The sequence below is a fragment of the Phyllostomus discolor genome, chromosome X (genome assembly GCF_004126475.2).
Source record: "Phyllostomus discolor isolate MPI-MPIP mPhyDis1 chromosome X, mPhyDis1.pri.v3, whole genome shotgun sequence".
Lineage (NCBI taxonomy): Eukaryota > Metazoa > Chordata > Mammalia > Chiroptera > Phyllostomidae > Phyllostomus > Phyllostomus discolor.
Window position 1 is genome coordinate 84,453,135 of NC_050198.1, and position 17,328 is coordinate 84,470,462.

Consider the following 17,328-nt stretch of genomic DNA (forward strand, 5'->3'; position numbering starts at 1 on the left):
AGATATAGGAAGTACTCTGTGTTTGCCAGAGAAATCAAGAAGAGCTCAATGGTGGAACTGGGAATTAACATAGGCCCTAAACGATGGAATCACTTGAAAATCAGAGGAGATAGAAGAGGACATGAACACAAAGGACTAGAAGCAAGAACAGGTATGGTTTGTAGTTTATACTGACACTGATGCTGGAACTCTGGCTGGAACAGGGGGTTTATGTTATGCAATAATAGAAAGCACTTGAATGATAGGTTTATTTAGACTTGATATAATAAGCAATAGGTGGCTCTTGTAGAATTTTGAGCAGAGATGTGACATGCTGAAAGCAGGCTTGTAGGAAGATTAATCTGTCAGTGACCAACAAGATGGATAGAATGAAATGAAACCAGTGAGTGAGCCCTTGTAGGAATCCAGACATGGTATGATAAGAACCAGAACTGAGATAGTGGCAGTGGAAATAAAGAGGCAGAGGCAAATCAAATGCCAATTCAAAAGCAAGTCAAAGGCAGAACAACCAGGATTTAGTCATCTATGAAAGGGCAGATGAAGGAAAGAAAGGAATCCAGGATGACTCCAAGGATTCTAAGCCTAAATAATGGGATTTTGGTGGTGTCCTCAACTGAATTTTTTAAAAAAATTTTTTAAAGATTTTATTTATTTATTTTTAGAGAGGGAAGGGAGAGAGAGAGAGAGAGAGAGAGAGAGAGAGAGAGAGAGAGAGAGAGAGAGAGAGAGATACATCAATGTGTGGTTACTGGGGGTTCTGGCCTGCAACCCAGGAATGTACCCTGGCTGGGAATTGAACCTGGGACACTTTGGTTCCCAGCCCACACTCAATCCACTGAGCTACGCCAGCCAGGGCTTGACATTTTTTAAAAAGTGGGAAGAGGGGATGGTTTGGAACAAGGGTGAAACATTTGGTTTGGGATATAAGGAGTTTTGAGGTAATGGTGGAACATTCAAGTAAAGATGATCTCCAGGTTGTTTGACATATGAGATTGGAACTTGGGTTAGAGGTTAAAGGTCAGTAAACTCACTTTAATTCTGGATACTTTACACAAGGATGGCCTTCCAATGACATGTTCATTTTTATTTAGCATTCATTCAGAAGATATTGTTTTCATAAAGAAAGGAACATGTATAAAGGATCCAAGGACAAAAACAACCAGGGTAGAGGATTGATGTGGGAGGTGGAGGGTGCAGAGGGCAAGGGAGTATAATGGGGGGGATGGGGACAAGTTTAATTGAACAACAGTACAAAATTTAAAAAGAAGAAGAAATAAAGAAAGAAATTGTGTAATATTTTGAGTGCAAGAGAACAAATACCTTCAAAGACTGAAAACATCAAGGAAAGGAGGGGAATGGCCCAAGCGAGTAACTATACATTCTCTCTTCTGGAAAAAAAAAGAGGAAAAAAAACATAGTGTAATTTCCAGTTGTCCTTTCTTGGAGCAGTAACACATAGAAGGATTTAGTGTCCTTGTCACTAATGCAACCTTTCAAAGAACTGCTGGATGACTATTTAGTAATGAACCTTTGGGAATACCTTGTATAGAATCCAGCTCCTCTGCAATTAATGCAGTATGACAGATGTCTGAATGATTAATATCAAGGTATCATGTAATACCACCACATTTGACAAAGAGAGAATGGGAAGATCCTGTCTCATTAGCATGACCTGGTACTTATGGCAAACAGCCTCCATCTCCATCTCGTTTGTCACAAGCTTCCTTGATGTTGCAGTCCACTTGGTCCTGCTGTTATTTCTCCCTTTCAATGACAGTCTTCCAATGCATGGCATACTCATACTCAAAGGAGCCAGGCTGTGCAAATTTAGATAGCTGCTCTTCCTCCTTGAGAAATTGCTGGTTCTTTACAACCAGCTTTTCTGGAAATCCCTTTTCATCATCTAACTGGTCCATAGGCTGGCTCCCCAGCCTCAGCCTGAGTAATGTGGTCAGCAAGCAGGACCCTTCACTGCATCTGTACAGAGCTTTCCGAACAGCTGGCTTCCCCAAGAACTCATCAGTGCCTTTTCCCGAGGGCCTTCCTTGATCATCCACAATGACTACAGACCTCTCCACCTGGCCAAACATAGAAAGTCTTCCTCCAGCAGTTTGCTCATCACAAACAAAGTTCTGGGCTGTAAAGGATGTACTACGATAGGCAAAACACATACAGCTGCTCTCCATGATGTGGCATGTTGTCCAGATTCACTTGAGCAATTTCCACTAGGGTTCGTGTTTCCAAGTGGATAAAGCCAAAGTTCTTTTCCTTATAAATGAGGGTTTTACCTGCCTTTCTGTATTTCTCAAATACTTTCCTCATTTCCTCCTTGGTGACATCAGGAGGAAGATTGCCCACAAAGAGCCAGCTTCACTTGGTGAAAGGCTTCTGTTATGGTTTCCTAAAATTCTTCAGGTCAAAAATCAAGCCTTCATTTTGGCTGCTGGCTTGTTGCCCATTTTCAGGTGTTGGTGGTGGCAGTAGCTGCTGGTGGTGATGCTGATGATGCTTCCTTAGAGCATGGTTTTGCTTCCTCAAATTAAAGGTTTTATTGCTATGCAGTTTTGCACCTGTCTACCAATGGTTCTTTCCTCAAAATAAGTAGTTTCAATAGTCTACAGACTTACCTTCAGGTATCCAGAGCTAACACACAGCTCCAAGGTTTCCACTATGAGACCTCACGAAAACTAATAATAGCTACTATGTATTGAGAATTACAATGTGCCAGACATTGTGCTAGGTGCTTTATATATGCATTATATCATTTAAACCTCAAGCAAACTTATGAGGTAAGTACTATTATTCCCCTCATTGTATGAATTAAGAAATTGAAGATTAAATAGGTTAAGTAGATTCCTTTAAGATACAAACTCAAGGCCAGGGTTCTTTCTATTACATCACTTTTTGTCATAGAATTATAAGGAAAAAGACATATCCTATCCAGCCAAAGCAGCCATATTATATTTTTGATCAATGAACTTTCCAGAAGCTCTTAAATCTTACCCTAAGACAGACTCTATTGATGGTCCAAAGGTGTTTTCTACCCTTGATATAGGTAAATGGAGAGTTTGGATTTGACAAAAAGTTTACAGATGCTTTTAGATGAGGAAACAATAGCACACCTTTTCCATGGGCATTTCAAGTGACTTTGAATTTGCTCCTTCCATGATTGATCTGTGACAGCCTTTTTTTTTTTTAATAAGGGATATTTTGGAAACACGAGGAAAGTTGGTCCTTTTTTTTTAAAGATTTTTATGTATTTATTTTGAGAGAGGGAAGGGAGGGAAAAAGAGAGAAAAACATCACTGTGCGCTTGCTAGGGGCCATGGCCTGCAACACAGGCATGTGCCCTGACTGGGAATCAAACCTGTGATGCTTTGGTTCGCAGCCCACACTCAATCCACTGAGCTACACCAGCCAGGGCTGATCTGTGACAGCCTTAATGCCAACATCTCTTTCATAATATCTTTTTACTAATACATCAGTCTTCAGAGTAGCACAAGATTTGAGGGGCACTAGGAAAGCTCTAGGATGTGTGCTTATCCCCCTGTTAAAATGCAAGTCCTCTAAAGTGTAGGCTATTAGTACTTAGTGAATAATTACCTGATTTCTTATTGGGATTAGTTCATCCCATGGTTTCCTGTATGAAGGCTAAGAACAATGATTCTAGGTCATGATGGATAAAGAAAAGGGGCAAATGACAAACAGCAAATTGGGTTCTGCCAGGGGGCAACCAAGAGAAGCCTAGGCTACTTCCCAAATTTATTGAGGGTCAGTGCTGGCTCTCAGCACATGGCTCTCTATATGGCTGATCAATGCATAGCCCGAACTAAGACCCATTGTCTTCTGCCTATGATTTGTAGGAAGTTGAAGGAAGATCTTTTTAAAAAGATGTATTAATAGATAGATGATAGATAGATAGATAGATAGATAGATAGATAGATAGATAGGAAGGGAGGGAGGGAGGGAGAAAGAGAGGAAGAGAAACATCAATGTGTGGTTGCCTCTCTGGCACCCCCAACCAGGGACCTGGCCCACAACTCAGGCATGTGCCCTGACTGGGAATTGAACTGGTGACCCCTTGGTTTTCAGGCCAGCACTCAATCCACTGAGCCACACCAACCAGGAATGAAGGAGGATGTTTTTAAAATTGTAATTATAATGCAAATTATGTCCTACCTTGAGGAAGCTGACTCCTGCTGACCGATACCAAGAAGGGCTGGGTTTCAAGGTGGTTGTGATATCAATAGACAGCCTGTCTGGACTGCTGGGAGTGGGCTGAGAGCAGAGAATAGGAGGGGCCTTTGGGGGAGATGGATCTAGGCCATGGGAATGGAACCTGGGAGCCACTTGTGTGCTGACCCTTGCTCCTTGGGGATGGAGATCAGAGGTTTGAGCACTGAGGGCATGGTGTGCAGTCAGACAATACTTTCATGAAATGCTTGGGGCATGATGAGGTCACTGAGTTTCATTTCTACATGCAAGGCCACATTGCCCAGGGGACCAAGCATGTGCCTTGTAGACATTCCATCCCAGATGGAGAGGTCCTACCCCTGGCTGCAGATGTCTTAACCTTCCCATTGAGGCCATCCTTGGCACTACCTGAGAGGTTGTGCTGGGTTTCCAGGGTCCTTTATTTAGATTTTTGTTTTGGTCACTGTTTGCCTGTGGGCCCCAAATGTGGGCAACTTGCTTCATACAGGCACTAGAGGCACTGAGTTGATGGAGTACCATGGGAGTCTTCCCCATTGTCAATGATGGTGGCAGGAAGAGGTTCTTACAATGAACACATTAAGGCTAGCAAGATAACTGGATATAGGAAAAAGCCCTCCTACTGCCTTCTGGTACCACATTGGGGGTGGTACCAGGGGAAGACAGGTACATGCACAAAGAAGCCAAAATGGCAGCAGGGAAGGTGCTGGACCAGAGACCTGTCAGTGTAGTTAGGGGAAAAAAGGAATTGCTTGGGAAGTAGACCCACCCAAGGCACATGGGTTTAGGAAGTTAAATGGTCATTCTGAGAAAGCACCTGGTCCATCCCACATCCAAAGCTAATATAAACTGAGGAGAACAAAGAAACTCTACTTTGTTCATTGCTTACTGCTCGGGATCTGCACTGGGACAGTGCAGTGTCCTGTCCTCTCCATGGACCATGTAATCATAGCAGTCACATGGCCCATGGACTCTTGCAGGGAGTCTCTCTCTCTTTTACCCACCCTGGTGGAACATTTTCCAGTGCATTTGCACACTCCTCAAACTGGGAGCATGGGACCTTGCTGCCCAAGAAGGAGCATGGCCAATGGCAACATCAGCTCCACATGCAGCCTCCAGTATGGAGCCAAGCTGGACAGCAGCTGGGAATAAGCTAAGCTACCTAGATGACCACTTAGCAACCACCTGTGGGCTCCAAAGGATGGTACTTTAAAACAGAACAGAAACTCTTGGCACTGCCTCTTGTTTTAGTCTTGCTGAGTACAGCTGATTTGACTGGGTTTTACAGAGGAGATGAGCTTCGAGACGAGGAGTTCCTTATTTAACCAAATTGTTCAGTATCTGAATAAAAACCTCTTTTCTTTCTCACAAGTGTCTAGCTCTAGAGTTTGCCTTTTGTCATGGTGGGCAGTGGAACCCCCATTTTTATTTAGTAACAGTTGTCCAGCAGTGAACAGGGCCTATACCAAGTATTTCACACTCCCTTGTCTAGTCCTCCCTGTGCTAAACATGATTGTTGGCTGAAATCAAATGGGATATCTAGCCAGAAAAAAAAAAGGATTTTTTTTGTTTATTTACTTTTCAATAAACTAACCAGCCTACACAAGAAGTCAAACCAGTAATTCTGCTCTCCTTGATATACATTAGGTTTGGTATTGTACCTACAAGACATACTCTTAACCACCAAATTTCCTATCTTTAAACCATACAATGAATGACTAGATTAACAACTGAAGGAGACAGTTGAGACAGTAGATCCCTGGAAGTCTCAGATGGGGTCAACAACTGACATCACCAGAGGCAGATCCAGAAAGAAAAAAACGGAGCATGTGAACAACAGCATACAAGATGTGGTGGGTGGAGTGACCCTCAGTCAACCAGACACAGGGAAAGATCCATGAAAGAACAATCTAACAATAGTCAAAATCCAGTTACAACCAGAGAGCCAACATAAATGGCATAAAGAGCATCCCAAGAGCATTAGGTTCAGGAGATCAAGGAGACTGCACCACTGAATCTCCCAGGTCTGCAACCATACAATATCACACCACAAACTCAGGGAGTCAAAGCAGATCAATTTAAGAAGCAGAAACAAACAAGAAGAGTCTCACAAATGATGGAAAGACAAAGAAACAACCCCCAATTGAAAGGAAAGGAGAAATCCTCAGAAAGAGTGCTAAATTAAGAGACAAGTTAACTATGAAATATTGATTTCAAAACACTGTTTATAAGGAAGCTCAATGAGCACAGTGAGAATTACAAAAAACTACAGAGAAATTATGAGGAACTTACTGCAAACTATATCAGCATGAAAAATGACATATAAACAATCAAAAAGAGTCAAGAGGGGATGAAGAATACAATTTCTGAATTGAAGAACAGAGTAAAAGGAATAAAAAACAGGCTAGATAAAACAGAGGATCAAATGAGAGAGCTGGAGAACAAGATAAAAAGAAACGGACAGAAACTGCAAGAAAAGGAAAAAAACACTCAAGAGAATGAAGGTCAACTAATGGAACTGCAGGACAACATGAAATGTAATCATATCCATATAACAGGGATACCAGAAGGACAAGAAGAGGAACCCGGGATAGAAAACCTATTTGAAAAGCTGATGGAAAACTTCCCAAATTTGATGAGAGAAAAAGTCACACAAATCCAGGAAACACAGAGGGCCCCAACCCAGAGGAACCCAAAGAGGCCCACTCCAACAAACATCATAATTAAAATGGCAAAATTCAAAGGCAAAGAGAGAATCTTAAAGGCAGCAAGAGAGAAACAGGGAGTAACATACAAGGGAGCCCTGATAAGGCTAGCAGCTAACTTCTCATCAGAAACACTACAAGAAATATTCCAAGAAATGAAAAGGAAAGGCCTGCAACCAAGCCTGCTACCCAGCAAGGCTCTCAATTAGAATGGAAGGCAAAATAAGGAGTTTCCCAGACAAAAAAACAAACAAACAAACAAACAAAAACACACAAAAGGCTCAAACAATATACCTCCTCCAAACCAGCACTGCAAGATATACTAAAGGGACTGCTTTAAGAACAGAAACAAAAAGAGAAAGAGGAACACAGGTACAAAAAGGGTAGAATGGCAATGAATAATTACCTATCAATGATAACCTTAAATGTAAATAGAATAAATGTTCCAAGCAAAAGACACAGGGTAGCTGAATGGATAAGAAAACAAAACTCACATACTCACACATATGCTGCCTACAAGAGACCCACCATAGAACAAAAGACTTACATAGGCTGAAAGTGAAGGGCTGGAAAAAATATTCCAAGCAAATGGACAGAAAACAAAAGTCAGGGTAGCAATGCTCATATGAGACAAAATAGACTTCAAAACAAAGGCCACAGAAAGAGACACAGAAGGATACTTCATAATACTCAAGGGAAGAATCCATCAAGAAGACATAAATATTGTAAACATATATGCACCCAACATAGGAGCACCCGGATATGTAAGAAAAATCTTGAAGGAGCTCAAGAAAGATATACACAGCAACACAATTATAGTAGGGGATTTTAACACCCTACTGTCAACCATGGATCTCTTCCAAACAAAACATCAACAAGCATAATGTGGAACTGAATGACACACTAGGTCGAATGGACTTAACTGATATCTATGTAGAACCTTTCATCCAAAAGAAGTAAAATACACATTCTTTTCAAATGCACATGGAATATTTTCAAAGATACACCACATGAGAGGGCACAAAACAAGCCTCAACAAATTCAAGAAAATAGAAATCATATCAAACATTTTCTCACACCACAAGGGCTTGAACCTAGAAGCCAACCTCAAGGAAAAAAACTCAAAAACACTCAGATCCATGGAGACTGAATAGCATGCTATTAAACAATGAATGGGTTAGTAATGAGATCAAGGAAGAAAGCAAAATATTTCTGGAAACAAGTGAAAATGAACTCACAACAGTACAAAACCTATGGGACACAGTGAAGGCAGTCCTGACAGGGAAGTTCATAGCGATACAGGTGTACCTAAAAAAAGATAGAAATGTTTCAAATAAACAACCTAACCCTACATCTACAAGAACTGGAGGAACAACAACCAAATGAAGCCCAGAGCAAGTAGAAGGAAGGAAATAATCAAGATCAGAGCAGAATTAAATAACACAGAGACTAAAAATAACAATTCAAAGGATCAATAAGTCGAGGAGTTGCTTCTTTGAAAAGATAAACAAAATTGACAACCCTTTAACCAGACTCATCAAGAAAAAGAGAGAGAGGACCCAAATGAACAAAATTAGAAATGAAATAGGAGACGTTATGACTGATACCACAGATATGCAAAGGATTGTTAAGAAATTACTGTGCACAAGTATATGCAAAGAAATTTGAAAACCTGGGTGAAATGAGCAAATTTCTTGAAATATATAATCTTCAAAACTGAATCAAGGAGAAGCAGAAAGCCTGAACAGACTGATAACAGCTGGTGAAATTGAAGCAGTAATAAAAAAAAACTTCTGGCACACCTAAGCCCTGGTCCAGTTGGCTTCAGAGCAGAATTTTACAAAATATTTAAGGAAGAGCTAACCACTATCCTCCTCAAACTCTTCCAAAGAATTCAAGAAAAGAAAAGACTCCCAAACTCTTTTTATTAGCCGAGAATTACCCTAATTCCAAAGCTAGATAAAGACACACAAAGAAAAAAAGTACAGGCCAACATCCTTGATGAATATAGATGCTAAAATTCTCAGTAAAATATTGGCAAACTACATCCAGCAATATATTAAAAAGATCATACACTGTGATCAAATGGGATTCATCCCACGGATGCAAGGACAGTGCAATATTAGCAAATCAATAAATGTGATACATCACATAAACAAAATGAAAAACAAAAACACATGATCATGTCAATAAATGCTGAAAAAGCATCTGATAAAATGCAGCATCCATTTATGAAAAATACTCAGAAAACTGGAAGTGAACTAGCATACGTCAACATAATAAAGAACATATATGAGAAACCTATAGCCAACATCATACTCAATGGGAAAAATCTAAAAGCTTTACCTCTAAAATCATGCACAAGACAAGCGTGTCTACTTTCACCACATTTATTGAACACAGTATTGGAAGTCCCAGCCAAAGCAATTAGACAAGAAAAAGAAATAAAAGACATCCAAATTGGAAAGTAGGAAGTAAAACTGTCATTGTTTGCAGATGACATGATAGTGTACATAGAAAGCCCTATGGGCTCCTCCCCAAAACTACTCAAGGTAATAAGTGAATTTGGCAAAATAGCAGGATATAAATTCAATATTCAGAAATCAAAAGCATTTTTGTATACCAACAGTGAAATATCAGAACCAGAAACTAGGGAAAATGTCCCATTTGCTATAGCAACAAGAAAAATAAAGTTTCTAGGAATAAACCTAACCAAGGACATAAAAGACCTGTACTATAAAACTATAGAACACTAAAGAAAAAAATTAAGGAACACACAAATAAATGGAAGCATGTATCATGTTAATAAAGTGGAAAAATTAACATCATTAAAATTTCCATATTCCCAAAGCTATATATACATTCAACATAATCCCTATCAAAATACCAATGACATATTTCACAGATATAAAACAAATATTTCAAAAATTGATATGGAACCATAAATGACTCCAAATAGCCTCAGCAATTTTGAGAAAGAACAAAGTAGGAGGTATCACAATACCTGATATCAAACTATATTACAAGTCCACGGTAATCAAAACAGTCTGATACTGGCATAAGAAGAGATGCATAGATTAATGGAACAGAATAGAGAGCCTAGAAGTAAACCCAAGTCTCTATGGTGAATTAGTATTTGACAAAGGGGACAGGAGCATAAAATGTAGTAAAAATAACCTCTTCAATAAATGGTGTTGGGAGATCTAGAGAGGTAAAGGGGAAAAAATGAAACTTGACCACCAACTTACAGCATACACCAGAATAAACTCAAGATGGATAAAAGACATAAATATAAATTATGACACCATAAAAGTCCTAGAGGAGAACATAGGCAGGAAAATCTCAGATATTCCATGCAGCAATATTTTTACCAATATGTCCCCTAAGGCAAGGGATATAAAGGAAAGCATAAACAAATGAGACTACATCAAATTAAAAGGTTGCACAGCTAAAGAAATCAATGGCAAAATGAAAAGGGAACCAACCTTATGGGGAAACATATTTGCCAATGATACACTGAATAAGGTTTGATCTCCAAAATAAATAAAGAACTCATGACTCCACACCAGGCAGAGAAACAATGCAATTGAAAATGGGCAAAGGACCTGAACAGACACTTCTCCAAGTAGGACATACAGAGGGGCCAGAGACATATGAAAGGATGTTCAACATCACTAGTCACCAGGGAGATGCAAATTAAAACCACAATGAGATAAAACCTCACACTGCTGAGAATGGCCCTCATTACCAAATCAACAGACAACAAGTGCTAGGGAGATTGTGAAGAGGGAACCCTAGTACACTGTTGGTGGGATTGCAGACTGATACAACCACTATGGAAAACATATGGAACTTCCTCAGAAAACTAAAAATGGATCTGCCTTTTGACTCTGCAATTCTACTGTTGGGATTTACGCCAAGAATCCTGAAACACCAATTCAAAAAAGCCTATGCTATAACAAATGGGATTTTTTTTCCTGTTTCTGATTCTGATCTTTCATTTTTGGTGTATACAAATGCCTTTAATTTTCTGAATATTGACTTTGAACCCTGCTGTTTTGCCAAATTCACTCATTAGGTTGAGTAGTTTTTTGGTGGAGTCTATAGGTTTTTTTTTTATGTACATTATCATGTCATCCACAAAGAGTGATAGTTTTACTTCAGCAAAAGAGAAATATCATATAATCTCACCTATAAATGGAACCGAATCAACAAAACAAGTAGGCAAAATGCAATCAGAGACATTGACATAAAGAAGAAACTGACAATAACCAGAGAGGAAGGGGGAGAGGGATAATAGGGGATAATACATAGAGGGTCATCAAGGAACACATATAAAGGATCTATGGACAAATCCAAAGGGTGTAGGCCTGAGGGTGGGAGGTGGGAAAGGGCTCAATGGGGAGTGGGGGGATATGGGTTGAAAATGGAGACAAGTGTACTTGAACAACAATAAAAAAAGAATCTATGCACTCCAATGTTCATAGCAGCATTATATACAAGCATTATAGCCAAGTGCTGGAAACAGCCTAAGTGCCCATCAGTAAGTAGGTGGATCAAAAATCTGTAGTACATTTACATAATAGAATGCTATACAGCAGAAAAAAAAAAAGGATTTCCTTCCCCTTGGCAACAGCATGGGTGGAACTGTAGAGAGTTATGCTAAATGAAATAAGCCAGGTGGTGAGGGACAAATACCATATGATCTCACCTGTATGTGGAACCTAATCAACAGAACAAACAAACAAGAAAGAAAGAACCAGAGACATCAAAATAAAGAACAAACTGACAGTGACCAGAGAGGGGGTGGGAGGAGGATAACAAGGGAAAGAAGGGGAGGGGTAAGTCAAGGAACATGTACAAGGGACACATAGAGAAGGAAAATGGGGTGGGGATTGTATTTCCAAGCGGGTGTTGGATGGGGCAGGGGAGACTAATGAAGGGAAAATGGGGACAACTGTAACTGAACAATAATAAACAAGAAAAAAGTAATGAAATCCTACCTTATGGGATTGTGACTCAAATCAGATAACATGTGGGAAAACAATGGCTGTTAATACCAAAATTCATTGTGCACTTCCTAAGCTCAGCATCATACCATGATCTGTGGAAGATAGAAAAGTTTAAAAATATGATTCCTGCTCTCACAGAGCTCAGGATATACTTGAGGAATCCATACTCACCCAGATATAACAAGTGAGGAACAATGACTTCTGAGTATGGCAGCTATTCGAGACAGGTGCACTGTGGGCAAGCTTCATGGGTAAGACTTGAACTGAGCCCTGAAGGAAAAAAGGACTTGTAGAGAGAAACAGGAGAGGACAGAACATTCCAACAAAAGGGAATGGCATCAAATGTAGCTGATGCTGTTACTCATGGAGTATATTTGAGTTGGCTTGTCTCATCACACAGTGCTGCAATTTGACTGTTTAGCATTATGTTCCTTAGGTTGGCCCCTCTGAAAATGCAAACACACCTGGGCAAGCGTGTATCTAACCACATTTATACCTTAGTGTGCACTAGTTAAATCAGAATGCTTTTTTCCTAAAACCTAGAGAAGAGAGGTAGGCTGAGGGTTGGGACTCTCAATGGTGGAAATCCCAGAAGGGTTCATTTTAGAGCTCAAGAAACAGTTTCAGCTTGGATCCAAAGCAGTGTGGGGGCCCACAAAGGTTAGTAGGTGTCAGGGCTCTGAATTGTCAGCAATGACATTGTTTTGAACATGAAGAAGGGGACAAGTTCTAACCAAATTTCATCTCACATAGTTTCTTCTGTTAATATGCTTGGAGGATAACATGAAGATTTATGTTAGAAAAACATAGGGATTCCACATTAGACAAATGAAGATTTGTCACAGAGAGATTATTTTATGAATATTAGGGAAGATGGACTATGACAGACATGGAGATTTGGCTTTGAAAGAAGGGGTATAACAGACTCTCTCATTTTATACCTAGGCTCTCCTTCCCAGTCCCTTTACAGTTTGACTCTTGGGGTTGATCTCAGGTTAGAAAAAAGTTTCCTTTGCAAAGACTAATTTTTTTTTCTCCCAGAGTCTGCTGCTCACAGCTGAGCCTGTTTCTTGAATAGCTATGATTAAAGATAGAAGGTGTTTCTCTTCCTCCTCTGGACTCTACAGGTGATCTCTCCCACAGGGCTGCACTTGGGACAGCTCTTCCTAGCCAGCCCTCCATCCCCTTTACCTATTGCATCAGTTAGCCTAAGCTAGCCAGCCAGCCAGCGTTTGTTTAGCTTGGCAGGTCCCTGACTAACTTAGGTAAAGATAGTTATTAAATTGTTCCAAACAACCTGACTCTAAGAATTTAGAAGTGAGCCTATAAGAGGGAAACCTGTCCAGCTTTCTTTCATCTTCCTACTTTTCTCACAGAGCCAGCACTTGCCCTACCTCTCAGACACATTGTTTTTCTGCTCCAATTAGGCATATCTATGAAGATTAATCACTGAATTAATGTACAAAGTAGTCCTTTAGAACCCACATTTTGCTAAGCTTCGTGTAGTAGACTGGAAGTGGAAGGTGGGACCATATCTTCATAGAAAAGATAAATCTCTCTCTTTCCCACCCCATACCACACAGTGAAAACATTTAGTTCCCAGGATGAGGTGGTAAATGGTTAAAGTCAAAATTATTGTGGGAGAAGGGCAATCAATGTCAAAGAATTTGGGAATGGTGGAGTGAGGTCCAGGAGGGGGAAATGGTCCAGTAAGCCTTCCAGTATGAAGTATTTATCAGCTGCATTTGGAAAGTATTAGATTAGTTTTACTATTTATAACTCTTGAACAAAAAATATCAATCAGCTCCTCCAGAATCATAGCCTGGAATGTCTGTCTCACTTGATACATCACATATAACCTCCTTGCTATAACAGGTAACATTGGGATGTTATTTGATGCAGCAAAAGCAGTTTTAAGAGGGGAGTTCATAGCAATAAATGTCTACATTTAAAAAAAAGGAAAAAGCTCAAACAAACAACCTAACTTTATACCTCAAGGAACTAGAAAAAGAAGAGAAAACTAAATACAAAGTTAGTAGAAAAAAATAACAAAGATCAGAACTGAAATAGAGTCTAAAAGCACAATAGAAAGGATCTGTGAAACTAAGAGCTGGTTTTATGAAAAGATATACAAAATAGACAAACTTTTAGTTACATTTACCAAGAAAGAAAAGGAACAAGATTCAAATAAATTAAATTATAAATAAAACAGGAGACATTACAATTGATACCACAGAAATACAAAAGATCATAAGAGACTACTATGAACAACTGTATGCCAAAAAAAAGGACAACCTAGAAGAAATGAATAAATTCCTAGATTATGCAAACTATTAAGGCTTAATCATGAAGAAATAGAAAATGTGAATAGACCAATTACTAGTAAGAAGATTAAAACAATAATAAAAAACCTCCTAACAAAGGAAAATCCAAGACCAAATGGCATCACTGGTGAATTCTAGCAAACACTTTATATCGATTCTTCTCAAACTCTTCTAAAAGACAAAAAGTGAAATAATACTTTTAAACTCACTTTATGAGGCCAGAATTACCCTGATGCCAAAACCAGACAAAGACACTGAAGACAAGAAAATCACAGGTCAGTAAACCTGATGAACATATTGGAAAAATCCTCAAAAAATTAGCAAGCTGAATTTAATAATACATTAGAAGGATAATATGCCACAATCAAGTAGGGTTTATTCAATGGAAACAACAATGTTTCAACATCCACAAAACAATGTGATATGCCACACTAATGAAATAAAGAATAAAAATTTTATGGAAGATGAAGGCATAGGTAGATACACTTTGCCTCTTCCCACAACCAAAAGAAGGACAACAACAAATTTAAAAACAAACAAACAAACAAACAAACAAACAGAAAAGGCAGAACTGCCAGAAAATTTAATGTAATGGAAGTCTGACAACCAAGGAGTTAAAAAAGAAACATTCATTCAGACTGATAGGAGGGGTGGAAACAGGCAGCTGGGGTAGAGAGGAGATGTGGCAAGGTGGTGGCTGGTAGAATGGCAGTCCCGCATTTGCATGCTGATAAACCAGGAGGAACAACTGGGAATGAGACAGACCAGACAGACCACACAGCCCAGGATTCCAGCATTGGATAAAAAAGCCTAAAAAACTCTGGCTATAAAATTCTGTGGACATTATGTTGTCAGGAGAAACTCCCAGCCTCACAGGAGAGTTCCCTGGAAAGACCCACAGGGTCCTAGAACATATACAAATCTGTCCACCCAAGAATCATCATCAGAAGGGCCCAATTTGCTTGTGGATAGCAGGGGAAGTGACTGTAAGCCAGCCAAGAACCAAGCAGCAGCACTGTTCCCTCTCTGATGTTTCCCCCACAGACAGCAGCACAACACAGTGGCATGGGTTGTCCTGCCCTGGTGAATGCCTATGGCTCCTCCTCTTACAATGCAACAGCTTCACCAAGACAAAGAAATATGGCCCAAATGAAAGAACAGATCAAAGCTCCAGGAAAAGAATTAAGCAATGAAGAGATAGCCAACCTATCAGATGCAGAGTTGAAAACACTGGTAATCAGGGTGCTCACAGAAATGGCTGAACATGGCTGCACAATACAGGAACAAGTGAAGGCTATGGAAAGTGAAATAAAGGAAAATATACAGGGAACCAGCAGTGAAGAGAAGGTAACTGGGAATCAAATCAATGGTTTGGACCAGATGGAAGAAATAAACATTCAATCAGAACAGAATGGGAGAGAGGAAGATGGTGGCAAGGTAGAAGGGAGCAGATTCCACTTCCCCTTACACACATGAGAAAAACCTAGCCAATCTACAGAGGAACAAAGCAAACAGCCAATAATATACCCCAGCATATATGAAAATAGGAGACCAAAAATTGTAGTGGATATTGAAAAACCGGAGAGTAAGCAGAGTGCTTCAGGACAATAAGGTCCCAGGGACCAGTGCGGGGACCAGGGTGGCTGCAGCCCCAGGCCCAGCACTGGCTGAGTCTGCCACAGGATTCTTGGGAGAGAGCTGAGTCAACTGCTTCCTTCCCAGCCAGACAAGGTTTGAGCAGCACGGGGAGAGACCTGGTTGCTTGAAGTTGCAGAGAGGAGAATAAGGACTAAGTGGCAAACACACAGGGGCTTTGAGCACCCACAAAGTCTGTGGATGCTGGCTCAGTAGAGTTGGGAGTCACACCATGGTGGGCCCGGACCCTGATAGTCCCTGGTCTGGCTAGAGAATTGGGCTGTGTGAGAGGGCAGCTGCTGTACGGAGCAGCAGGCTTGAGTAGGAGGAATTTCTCAAAAAGAGAAAGTGAAAAGAGACACTGTTTGAGGAATTCTCCTGCAACAATCACTCCAGCCTCCTCCCCACTCAGCCAGGCAGCAATCCTAAAGTAGAGCTGGAAGCACTGAGCCCCCCATAGCACTGGGAAGGGTACACACACAAACCCATGGAGCCAGAGGTGTCCTGGCTGAGCTAGCGTGCCCTCAACCTGGGGAAAGTGCACTCTGTGGAAGGCCTGGATTCCACACCCAAGGCCCTGCAGAGAGGCACCAGGCTAGCCCTGGGGAGAGTGTGTGCAAGGCTGCCTGAGTGCCCATTGGGAAGGGAGAAAAGCTCCTCAGCCTGCTACAGCCAGCAAGACCAGAAAATCCAGTGTGGCCCATTTGAAACAAGCAAGAGGCACTTTGTTAAAGTAATTTTTATTTTTTAATTTTTATTATTATTTTTATCTCTCAATTCCTTTTTCCTCTCTCTCCTTCACCCCTTGATTTATTCCTTCTTCCCTTCTTTCCAATTTTATCTCTTCTTCCTTCCCTCTTCTGCTTCATTTTTTTTTAAATACCCACAAGTGAGACAAAGAAATCTGGAACTGTGAAAAGACCAGAGTTGGACCCAAAGAGGGGACATCCCAACAGCTGAGACAGTGAGACAAAATTCACTTTGCTATTACAGAGAACCTGCAAGTTATTGCATATTTGTATTATTATTTTTTCATTATTCTTACATCTTTTATTTTGATAGTATTTTTATATTCCTCTTCTTTCTGTTTAGTCTTCTTGGCTGGTTAAATTGTATCATTTCACAGGTTTCCCCTGTTCTCTCTTTCATAGTGTATTGCTAATGTACTGTCCTTCACTTTGCTTGTGTTCCATTAGCACACTACTCAAGGTCCTATACTCCCTATTTTTGTTATTCAGATCATGTAGATTCTGTCATGTGATTGTTTCTCTAATATTATTGTAAATAATAGTTGTTTCATACAATTTTAAATATTTAACAACAATCCTCCCAGATTTTAGCTCACTTCACAGTTTCCCGAGCTCTATTGCTGTAGTGGTTAACTCTATTCTCTCACACACTACACCTATTTTATATCTTTTACTCTCACCTTACCTCAGA

General features: G+C 40.1%; 1 pseudogene; it reads right to left on the reverse strand.

The window, feature by feature from the left end:
* Positions 1-1,567: 1,567 nt before the first annotated feature.
* On the reverse strand, positions 1,568-11,952 carry LOC114505491 (annotated as a pseudogene).
* Between the last annotated feature and the right edge of the window lie 5,376 nt (positions 11,953-17,328).